General features: G+C 37.8%; 1 non-coding gene across 1 annotated transcript; it reads left to right on the top strand.

Annotated features, from left to right (window-relative positions):
- Positions 1–5463: 5463 nt before the first annotated feature.
- On the top strand, positions 5464–5571 carry LOC148550530 (small nucleolar RNA R71). Its single transcript, XR_015893801.1, has one exon. It is a non-coding gene; the product is annotated as a small nucleolar RNA R71 (small nucleolar RNA).
- The last annotated feature ends 5676 nt before the right edge of the window (positions 5572–11247 follow it).

Here is an 11247-nt window from a genome sequence, read left to right as displayed (position 1 = left end):
GGGATCCTGAAGCCGTATGGCGCCAGACTACATTCGAGCCGCAGAAGAACAATATCTTTGGAGTAAAGTCGTTATTCACCAGCAATCTGTGCACATCCACCTTCAAGGCTTACTCTACCTTGGTTACTGGTGGACGAAATTGTGATCACATTAATGTAGTACTCTTTGTTATTGTATGGAATCATTATTATGGCTCTTTACTATGTGTGGACACAACTCCGTTCAACTAACCAGCAAGTGTACTGGGTCGTCCAAGTAATAAACCTTACGTGAGTAAGGGTCGATCCCACAGAGATTGTTGGCTTGAAGCAAGCTATGGTCACCTTGCAAATCTCAGTCAGGCGGATTTAAACATGATATTTTATTAGATTAAAATAAACAATAAAAGGGATAGAGATACTTATGTAGATTCATTGGCAGGGATTTCAGATAAGCGAATGGAGATGCTTTTCGTTCCTCTGAACCTCTGCTTTCCTGCTATCTTCATCCAATCAGTCTTACTCCTTTCCATGGCTGGCTGTATGCAAGGGCATCACCGTTGTCAGTGGCTACATCCCCTCCTCTCAGTGAATCATATGCTCACGCACCCTGTCACGGCACGGCTATTCATCTGTCGGTTCTCGATCATGCTGGAATAGGATTCACCCTCCTTTTGCGTCTGTCACTAACGCCCAACAATCGCGAGTTTGAAGCTCGTCACAGTCATTCAATCATTGAATTCTACTCAGAATACCACAGACAAGGTTTAGACCTTCCGGATTCTCTTGAATGCCGCCATCATTCTAGCGTACGCCACGAAGATTCTGGTTAGGAGATATAAGAGATACTCATTCTAGCTTAATTCATGTAGAACAGAAGTGTTTGTCAGGCACGCGTTCATAAGGGGGAAGGATGATGAGCGTCACACATAATCATCACCTTCATCACGTTCTTGGGTGCGAATGGATATCTTAGAAGAGAAATAAGAAGAATTGAATAGAAAACAGTAGTACTTTGCATTAATCTTTGAGGAACAGCAGAGCTCCACACCTTAATCTATGGAGTGTAGAAACTCTACCGTTAAAAATACATAAGTGAAAAGTCCAGGCATGGCCGAGAGGCCAGCCTCTCTTATCTAAGAACCAGGCGTCCAAAGATGTCTAATACAATAGTAAGAGGTCCTATTTATAATAAACTAGTCACTAGGGTTTACATGCGTAAGTAATTGATGCATAAATCCACTTCCTGGGCCCACTTGGTGTGTGTTTGGGCTGAGCCTGAGTGTTGCACATGCAGAGGCCATTTGTGGAGTTGAACGCCAGTTTCTGTGCCAGTTTGGGCATTCAACTCTGGTTTTGGATCCTTTTCTGGCGCTGGACGCCAGATTTGGGTAGAAAGCTGGCGTTGAATGCCAGTTTACGTCGTCAATTCTTGGCCAAAGTATAGACTATTATATATTTCTGGAAAGCCCTGGATGTCTACTTTCCAACGCAATTGGAAGCGCGCCATTTCGAGTTCTGTAGCTCCAGAAAATCCACTTTGAGTGCAGGGAGGTCAGAATCCAACAGCATCAGCAGTCCTTTTTCAACCTCTGAATCTGATTTCTGCTCAAGTCCCTCAATTTCAGCTAGAAAATACCTGAAATCACAGAAAAACACACAAACTCATAGTAAAGTCCAGAAATGTGAATTTAACACAAAATCTATTAAAAACATCCCTAAATGTAACTAGATCCTACTAAAAACATACTAAAAACAATGCCAAAAAGCGTATAAATTATCCGCTCATCACAACACCAAACTTAAATTGTTGCTTGTCCCCAAGCAACTGAAAATCAAAATAGGATAAAAAGAATAGAATATACTATAAATTCCAAACTATCAATGAAACAGAGCTTCAATCATATGAGCGGGACTTATAGCTTTTTGCCTCTTGAATAGTTTTGGCATCTCACTTTATCCATTGAGGTTCAGAATGATTGGCATCTATAGGAACTTCAGATTTTGAATAGTGTTATTGACTCTCCTAGTTCAGTATGATGATTCTTGAACACAGCTTCTTTATGAGTCTTGGCCGTGGCCCTAAGCACTTTGTTTTCCAGTATTACCACCGGATACATAAATGCCACAGACACATAATTGGGTGAACCTTTTCAGATTGTGACTCAGCTTTTGCTAGAGTCCCCAATTAGAGGTGTCCAGGGTTCTTAAGCACACTCTTCTTTTACTTTGGACCTTGACTTTAACCGCTCAGTCTCAAGTTTTCACTTGACACCTACACGCCACAAGCACATGGTTAGGGACAGCTTGGTTTAGCCGCTTAGACCGGGATTTTATTCCTTTAGGCCCTCCTATCCACTGATGCTCAAAGCCTTGGGATCCTTTTTATTTGCCCTTGCCTTTTGGTTTTAAGGGTTATTGGCTTTTTCTGCTTGCTTTTTCTTTTTCTTTCTTTTTTTTTTTCTAAATTTTTTTTTTCGCCTATATTTATTTATTTATTTATTTATTTTTTTTCTGCAAGCTTTGTTCTTTGCTGCTTTTTCTTGCTTCAAGAATCATTTTTATGATTTTTCAGATTATCAAATAACATGTCTCCTAGTCATCATTCTTTCAAGAGCCAACATATTTAACATTCTTAAACAACAACTTCAAAAGACATATGCACTGTTCAAGCATACATTCAGAAAACAAAAAGCATTGTCACCACATCAATATAATTAAACTAAGTTCAAAGATAAATTCGAAACTCATGTACTTCTTGTTCTTTTGAATTAAAACATTTTTCATTTAAGAGAGGTGATGGATTCATAGGACATTCATATCTTTAAGACAGAGTTACTAACTACTAATGATCATGTAATGAAGACACAAACACAGATAAGCACATAGAAAACGAAAAAAAACAGAGAAAGTAAGAACAAGGAATGAGTCTACCTTGGTGATGTCCTTGAGCTCTTCTATGTCTCTTCCTTGTCTTTGCTGCTCCTCCTTCATTGCTTTTAGATCTTCTCTGATTTCATGAAGGATGATGGAGTGCTCTTGATGTTCCACCCTTAGTTGCTTCCAATAATTGTGTGGAAGAAGATGTATCCCCTGAGGTATCTCAGGGATCTCTTGATTTACAGTCAAATGTTCTACCACTGAGCTATAGACCCTTGATGGAGCTTTTGTCTTCCCTTTCCTTCTTTCTAGAGGCTTCTCTGGCCTTAGGTGCCATCAATGGTTATGGAAAAAAAAACAAAAAAGCTATGCTTTTTACCACACCAAACTTAGAATGTTGCTCGCCCTCGAGCAAAAGAAGAAAGACTGAAGAATAAGAAGAAGATATGGAGGAGATAAAGTGGGGATCCTGCGGGGTCCACAGATCCTGAGGTGTCAAGGCATTTACATCCCTGCACCAATTTAGGCATGCAAAATGCCTTTGCACACAACTCTGGGCGTTCAGCGCCAGGTTGGTGCCCATTTTGGGCGTTCAACGCCCCTTTGCTGCCATTTCTGGCGTTGAACGCCAGAACCATGCTTGTTCTGGGCGTTCAGCGCCAGGATGCTCCCATTCTGGGCGTTCAGCGCCAGAACTATGCTCTGTTCTGGCGTTTGAACGCCAGACAGATGCTCCTCCAGGGTGTGATTTTTCTTCTGCTGTTTTTGATTCCGTTTTCAATTTTTATATTTATTTTGTGACTCCACATGATCATGAACCTAAGAAAACATGAAAAATAAGAATTAGATAAACATTGGGTTGCCTCCCAACAAGCGCTTCTTTAATGTCAATCGCTTGACAGTGAGCTCTCATGGAGCCTCACAGATGTGCAGAGCTTTGTTGAGACTCTCCAACACCAAACTTAGAGTTTGGATATGGGAGTTCAACACCAAACTTAGAGTTTGGTTGTGGCCTCCCAACACCAAACTTAGAGTTTGACTGTGGGGGCTCTGGTTGACTCTGCTTGGAGAGAAGCTTTTTCTGCTTCCTCTCCATGGTTGCAGAGGGAGATCCTTGAGTTTTAAACACAAGGGAGTCCTCATTCCATTGAAGGACTATTTCACCTCTGTCAACATCAATCACAGCTCTTGCTGTGGCCAGGAAAGGTCTTCCTAGGATGATGGATTCATCCTCTTTCTTTCCAGTATCCAGGACTATGAAATCAGCAGGGATGTAAAGGCCCTCAACTTTTACCAATACATCTTCTACGTGTCCATAAGCCTGTCTTCTTGAGCTGTCTGCCATCTCTAGTGAGATTTTAGCAGCTTGCACCCCATAGATTCCCAGTTTCTCTATTACAGAGAGGGGCATGAGGTTTATACCTGAACCAAGGTCACACAGAGCTTTGAAGATCATGGTGCCTATGGTACAAGGTAATATGAACTTTCCAGGATCCTGTCTCTTCTGAGGCAATGTCAGTTGATCCAGATCACTTAGTTCATTGATGAACAAGGGAGGTTCAACTTCCCAAGTATCAATGCCAAATAATTTGGCATTCAGCTTCATGATTACACCAAGAAACTTGGCAGTTTGCTCTTCAGTAACATCCTCGTTCTCTTCAGAAGAGGAATACTCATCAGAGCTCATGAAGGGCATAAGGAGGTTCAATGGAATCTCTATGGTCTCTAGATGAGCCTCAGAGTCCCTTGGTTCCTCAGAGGGAAGCTCCTTATTGACCACTGGACGTCTCAGGAGGTCTTCCTCCTTGGGATTCACGTCCTCTCCTCTCCTCACAGGTTCGGCCATGGCGCTTATGTCAATGGCCTTGCACTCTCCTTTTGGATTCTCTTCTGTATTGCTTGGGAGAGTACTAGGAGGGATTTCAGTGATCCTTTTACTCAGCTGGCCCACTTGTGCTTCCAGATTTCTAATGGAAGATCTTGTTTCATTCATGAAACTTACAGTGGCCTTGGATAGATCAGAGACTAGATTTGCTAAATTAGAAGCATTTTGTTCAGAGTTCTCTGTCTGTTGCTGAGTTGATGATGGAAAAGGTTTACTATTGCTAAACCTGTTTCTTCCACCATTATTAAAGCCTTGTTGAGGCTTTTGATCCTTCCATGAGAAATTTGGATGATTTCTCCATGTTGAGTTATAGGTGTTTCCATAAGGTTCACCTAAGTAATTTACCTCTGCTATTGCAGGGTTCTCAGGATCATAGGCTTCTTCTTCAAAAGATGCCTCTTGAGTATTGTTGGATGCAGCTTGCATTCCATGCAGACTCTGAGAAATCATATTGACTTGCTGAGTCAATATTTTGTTCTGAGCCAATATGGCATTCAGAGTATCAACTTCAAGAACTCCCTTCTTCATAGGCGTCCCATTACTCACAGGATTCCTTTCAGAAGTGTACATGAACTGGTTATTAGCAACCATGTCAATGAGTTCTTGAGCTTCTGCAGGCGTTTTCTTTAGGTGAATGGATCCACCTGCAGAAGTGTCCAGTGACATCTTTGATAGCTCAGACAGACCATCATAGAATATATCCAGGATGGTCCATTCTGAAAGCATGTCAGAAGGACACTTTTTGGTCAACTGTTTGTATCTTTCCCAAGCTTCATAGAGAGATTCACCTTCTTTCTGTCTGAAGGTTTGAACATCAGCTCTAAGCTTGCTCAGCTTTTGAGGAGGAAAGTACTTGGCTAAGAAAGCCGTGACCAGCTTATCCCAAGAGTTCAGGCTGTCTTTGGGTTGAGAATCCAACCATAATCTAGCTCTGTCTCTTACAGCAAAAGGGAAAAGCATGAGCCTGTAGACTTCAGGATTTACTCCATTAGTCTTAACAGTATCACATATCTGCAAGAATTCAGTTAAGAACTGAAAAGGATCTTCAGATGGAAGTCCATGAAACTTGCAGTTCTGCTGCATCAGAGAAACTAATTGAGGTTTCAGCTCAAAGTTGTTTGCTCCAATGGCAGGAATGGAGATGCTTCTTCCATGTAAATTGGAATTAGGTGCAGTAAAGTCACCAAGCATCCTCCTTTCATTATTATTATTTTCGCCTGCCATCTCCTCTGCCTGTTCAAAAATTTCTGAAAGGTTATCTCTGGATTGTTGTATTTTAGCTTCTCTTAATTTTCTCTTCAGAGTTCTTTCAGGTTCTGGATCTGCTTCCACAAGAGTGTTCTTATCCTTGCTCCTGCTCATATGACAAGGAAGAATGGCCAGAAAAATGATAATAATAATAATAATAGAGATCCTGTATACCACAGTATGGGGATCCCTTTGTAAGTAGAAGAAGAGGGGGAGATAAAGGATGTGATGTAAAGGAAGAAACACAACTGTGAGGATTGGAATGTGAGATGAGATGTTAGGACATGAATGAATAATTAGAATGAGATGGGGGAGGAATAATTTTCGAAAATTATTTTGAAAAAGAGTTAGTGATTTTTGAAAATTGGTTTTTAAAAATTAGTTAGTATTTTTCGAAAATTTTTGGATTCAAAAATAAAAAATAAATATAATTAGTTAATTAAAAAGAAATTTTTTAAAAAAGGGAGAGATATTTTCGAAAATTAGAGAGAGAGAGAGTTAGTTAGGTAGTTTTGAAAAAGTTAAGAAACAAACAAAAAGTTAGTTAGTTAGTTGAAACAAATTTTGAAAAGATAAGAAGTTAGGAAGTTAGAAAAGATATTTTGAGAAGATATTTTTGAAAAAGATAAGATAAGAAGATATTTTTGAAAAGATATGATTGAAGTTAGTTTTGAAAAAGATTTGATTTTTAAAATCTCAATTAATGACTTGGTTCATAAGAAATCACAAGATATGATTCTAGAACTTAAAGTTTGAATCTTTCTTAACAAGCAAGTAACAAACTTCAAATTTTAGCGTACGCCACGAAGATTCTGGTTAGGAGATCTAAGAGATACTCATTCTAGCTTAATTCATGTAGAACAGAAGTGTTTGTCAGGCACGCGTTCATAAGGGGGAAGGATGATGAGCGTCACACATAATCATCACCTTCATCACGTTCTTGGGTGCGAATGGATATCTTAGAAGAGAAATAAGAAGAATTGAATAGAAAACAGTAGTACTTTGCATTAATCTTTGAGGAACAGCAGAGCTCCACACCTTAATCTATGGAGTGTAGAAACTCTACCGTTAAAAATACATAAGTGAAAGGTCCAGGCATGGCCGAGAGGCCAGCCCCTCTGATCTAAGAACCAGGCGTCCAAAGATGTCTAATACAATAGTAAGAGGTCCTATTTATAATAAACTAGTCACTAGGGTTTACATGCGTAAGTAATTGATGCATAAATCCACTTCCTGGGCCCACTTGGTGTGTGTTTGGGCTGAGCCTGAGTGTTGCACGTGCAGAGGCCATTTGTGGAGTTGAACGCCAGTTTCTGTGCCAGTTTGGGCGTTCAACTCTGGTTTTGGATCCTTTTCTGGCGCTGGACGCCAGATTTGGGTAGAAAGCTGGCGTTGAACGCCAGTTTACGTCGTCAATTCTTGGCCAAAGTATGGACTATTATATATTGCTGGAAAGCCCTGGATGTCTACTTTCCAACGCAATTGGAAGCGCGCCATTTCGAGTTCTGTAGCTCCAGAAAATCCACTTTGAGTGCAGGGAGGTCAGAATCCAACAGCATCAGCAGTCCTTTTTCAACCTCTGAATCTGATTTCTGCTCAAGTCCCTCAATTTCAGCCAGAAAATACCTGAAATCACAGAAAAATACACAAACTCATAGTAAAGTCCAGAAATGTGAATTTAACACAAAATCTATTAAAAACATCCCTAAAAGTAACTAGATCCTACTAAAAACATACTAAAAACAATGCCAAAAAGCGTATAAATTATCCGCTCATCAGTTACTAACCCTGTAAATCTGCAAAACGTAAATTTGTGTGAACAGATCCATAGTCTAACCCTAAGCCTGCACGATTAGGAGCTGGAGTACATACAATGCATGCGGTAGCAGATGGCTGTCTACTATGAGTAGATGCATGCAGGGCCAATGATGTTGGAGGCGACTCCTCCTCATCTGCAATTGTACCAGTCTAGACACCAGCATCCACAACGTCGCTGCATCAAAACCAGCATCGAGACTATTAGAAGGAGGAGGACGACGACGACGACGATTATAACTTATAAGGACTCATAGGGTTTAGTGGTTTCTTTTGTAGTTTCATATTATCATCCGTTATTTGATTGACGATATTACTTTATTCTGTTTTTAGCATTTGTTATTTTGGATTATATTATTTTTTTATCACAGATTTCGTGGAGTTTAGGGATATCTAGGGATGACAATGGATTCTTTTGGGGGCGTAGACCCCTCTTCCAACCCCGTTCTCATTTAGTAAAATGTCCCCTATCCCTGACCCATACCCATTTCCGTCACGGGTCTCTGTTCATTTCTTCTTGTGGGGAGGCAAAAATCCGTAGCTATCTATGAATATTAAGTTTTAATTTTTTTTCAAAAGAATTAAGAGCCATAATAAGATCTAAAAATTTAACATAATAACAGCGCATAAATTTTTAACATATAAATTTAAATAAAATAAATTAGAGTTAGTTACATAACTTATATATATAAAGACATTTAAGTAAATTTTTTTCGGGTCTTTGTGGGGCGGATACTTCAATCTCCATCACCTTCTTCGTTTATTTGCAGGAGAGAGTTTCCATTGCTATGAAATTTTGAGAGTTTTCGTTAGCCTTTTCGTCGTAAATAATTTCCACAAAGTGACAATAATGAAAAAAAAAATGCCACAAGAGATTCCCGCAGATAACGAAAAAGTCATTAATTAACTTTTACTTATTGTATCCTCCATTTAATATAGAAAAAGAAACTTAGAAGAGTAAAAAATTAATTGAGAGAGTTTCTAGATATATTTTTGTCATTTTATTGTTTATACTTTTAATAATATTTAATAATTGTCCCAATACTTATACAAAATTAAAGAGACACTTAAAATTTTAAAATAATTATTTCTTGTTCCCCAATCCCTTATCAAATTTATTATCGATTTAATTATTTTGCTAGTTCTTATAATTTTATTGAATTTTTAATTAAGTATTTATACTTTTTTTTTCTTTTCAGTTGAATCTCTATGTGATATTAGATTTTATAATTAAATTTCTATTAATAGTAAACATTAAAAAATGTCTATGTAATGTAAAATAACTGATTTACCCATATCCTCTTCCAATAAAAAGCAAAAAAACCATGGTACTCTCTTCTTAGATAGGGTTCACTTCCCCTACAACCCCCTCCACTTTCTCTACCAACAAGCTCTCTTTTTGCTATAGTAAATTTTTTTCATAATCAACATAATTTCATATACAAATTTTTTAATCGTAGCATAATCAATTAATTACAAACAAAAAACACATAATTATAACTCATCATCGTAATATGTTAGCACAAATTTTTTTTTTGCATAATCAGTGAGCAAAAGCAGAACTAATTCAAAAGCAGAAGTAAAAACAAAATGAATCAAAATAAGAAACAAAAGGAAGCAGAATCAAAAGCACCATGATGAGCGAAAAATTAATGTGCTCGAATATTGGCAAATGCACCAAATCTTTCAAGTATACCACGGTGAGTGAATATCATTTCCACGAGGATTAATGGATTGAGATAAGCAACGTCTAATTGAATCTCAATTTAAATCAATCAAACATTGGCAAAAGGATTGTGGATTTTGCAGAAAAGAAAGAACACATAAGAAGAGAATTGGGAGAAGGCTTAGAGAATTAAGAAGTAATCAATGAATAAGAATGTTGAAGGCTTTGAAGATATTTGATTCTTAGAAAGAATAGTGCTTGTATTTCTTACTTTAACTCATACAAAAATCTTTTCACAGCAAATCATTTATAATCAAATTTCAATCCCTTAATAATTTAATTTTTCTTAACTTAATTAATTACCAATCCCTTGGTCAACTAATTAGGAGAAGAGATGAATAACTGTTTCGATTTTAAACCACACAATATTCAAAAACTATCCCTAGTTGAATTATATGTCACGTATTCAAGAGTAGTTCTAAATAATTAAAGATTATGAGATGAGTTTCAAACTAAAACCGAAATTAAATTTTCCTAAAAAATAACAAAATCTAAGTCAGAATTAGAATATTTTCTAATACTTCTAACCATTAATGATGAAAAATAAAACTCAATCTTAAAAAAGTAAAAAAATATGAATTAAAATAAAGAAAACACTCACATTATAAATCCATAAACCAAACAAAACTCCTAACCTTCAACAATGGTGGTTTAGTTACTCATGATAATGAAGAAAACTAACGAGAAGAGAAAAAGATATACGTATGGTGATTCTAGATCCCTCCGGATGCCTCTCTCTTGTGAACCTTGTTCACTTATTTATATCCTAAGTTCTATCTAAAATTCAAATTCAAAAACTAAATCTTATCTTATCTTATCTTTAGGAGAAATAAGATAACTACCTACTCAAATTCAAATCAAATCTTAACAATAACTAAAATCAAATTTAGAATTAAATCCTAACAACCAAATCTTTATCTTTCTAGAAGGAATTAATGCCAACTAATCTCTTGAATCTTGAATTTTTCGAATGAGATTAAGGCTTCCCATGATTGCATATTGAAATTGGACCTTGGCAAGTGTTGCATCCTGGGAGTTTGGAGCTTTGGAGCGCTGAAGGTGCTTCTTCAAGTTTGGGCATTGGCCCATTTGTGCCTCCAGGGCCAAGGAATGTTGGGCGTTGGTGAAGGGCTATCGGGCATTGGTGAGTGGGTGTTGGGCGCCGGTGGTTGGACGCTGGACGCCCGTTGTGATGTTTTGGATGCTCAATTTTATTGTTTTGGGTCTGATTGGGACACCTTTGGAGTGTATTTGTATTTTTTTGTTGAAAAAGCTTTAATTCTTGATTACTTTGAGAACAAAAACTCCTAAAAACTCAATAATACTGAAACAACCCCAAATACTTGAATAGTTTTGAAATTCTACTAGAAAAAAATAAGAATTTTGATTAAAATCTAAGAAAACTAATGAAAAGAAAACTAAAAACTACTAAAGATGCCTAGGCATCATACCATAAGCAAGGAGAACCAGTTTAGAACCCAGAGTCAGCTAGCACCGACGATCGAATTTGAGATGGTGAGCAACAAAAGGTGAATCGGAGACGACGGACAACAAACGGGAGGGAGAAGCTTGTTGGCGACCTCCTCCAACGATGATGGCAGCACCGACGTCAGTGCATCACCCTCCACTGCTTCCCTCTTTTGCAACCTCCATTTCTCTCCTTCTCCTTCGCAACATGATTTCTTTTTTGCGGTCTCTCTCATTCTGTCTTTCTC

This window comes from Arachis ipaensis, chromosome B7 (assembly GCF_059453495.1).
Source record: "Arachis ipaensis isolate K30076 ecotype BB chromosome B7, ASM5945349v1, whole genome shotgun sequence".
Taxonomy (NCBI): domain Eukaryota; kingdom Viridiplantae; phylum Streptophyta; class Magnoliopsida; order Fabales; family Fabaceae; genus Arachis; species Arachis ipaensis.
The sequence above is the reverse complement of the archived record's forward strand: the minus strand, read 5'-3'. Positions and strand labels throughout refer to the sequence as shown.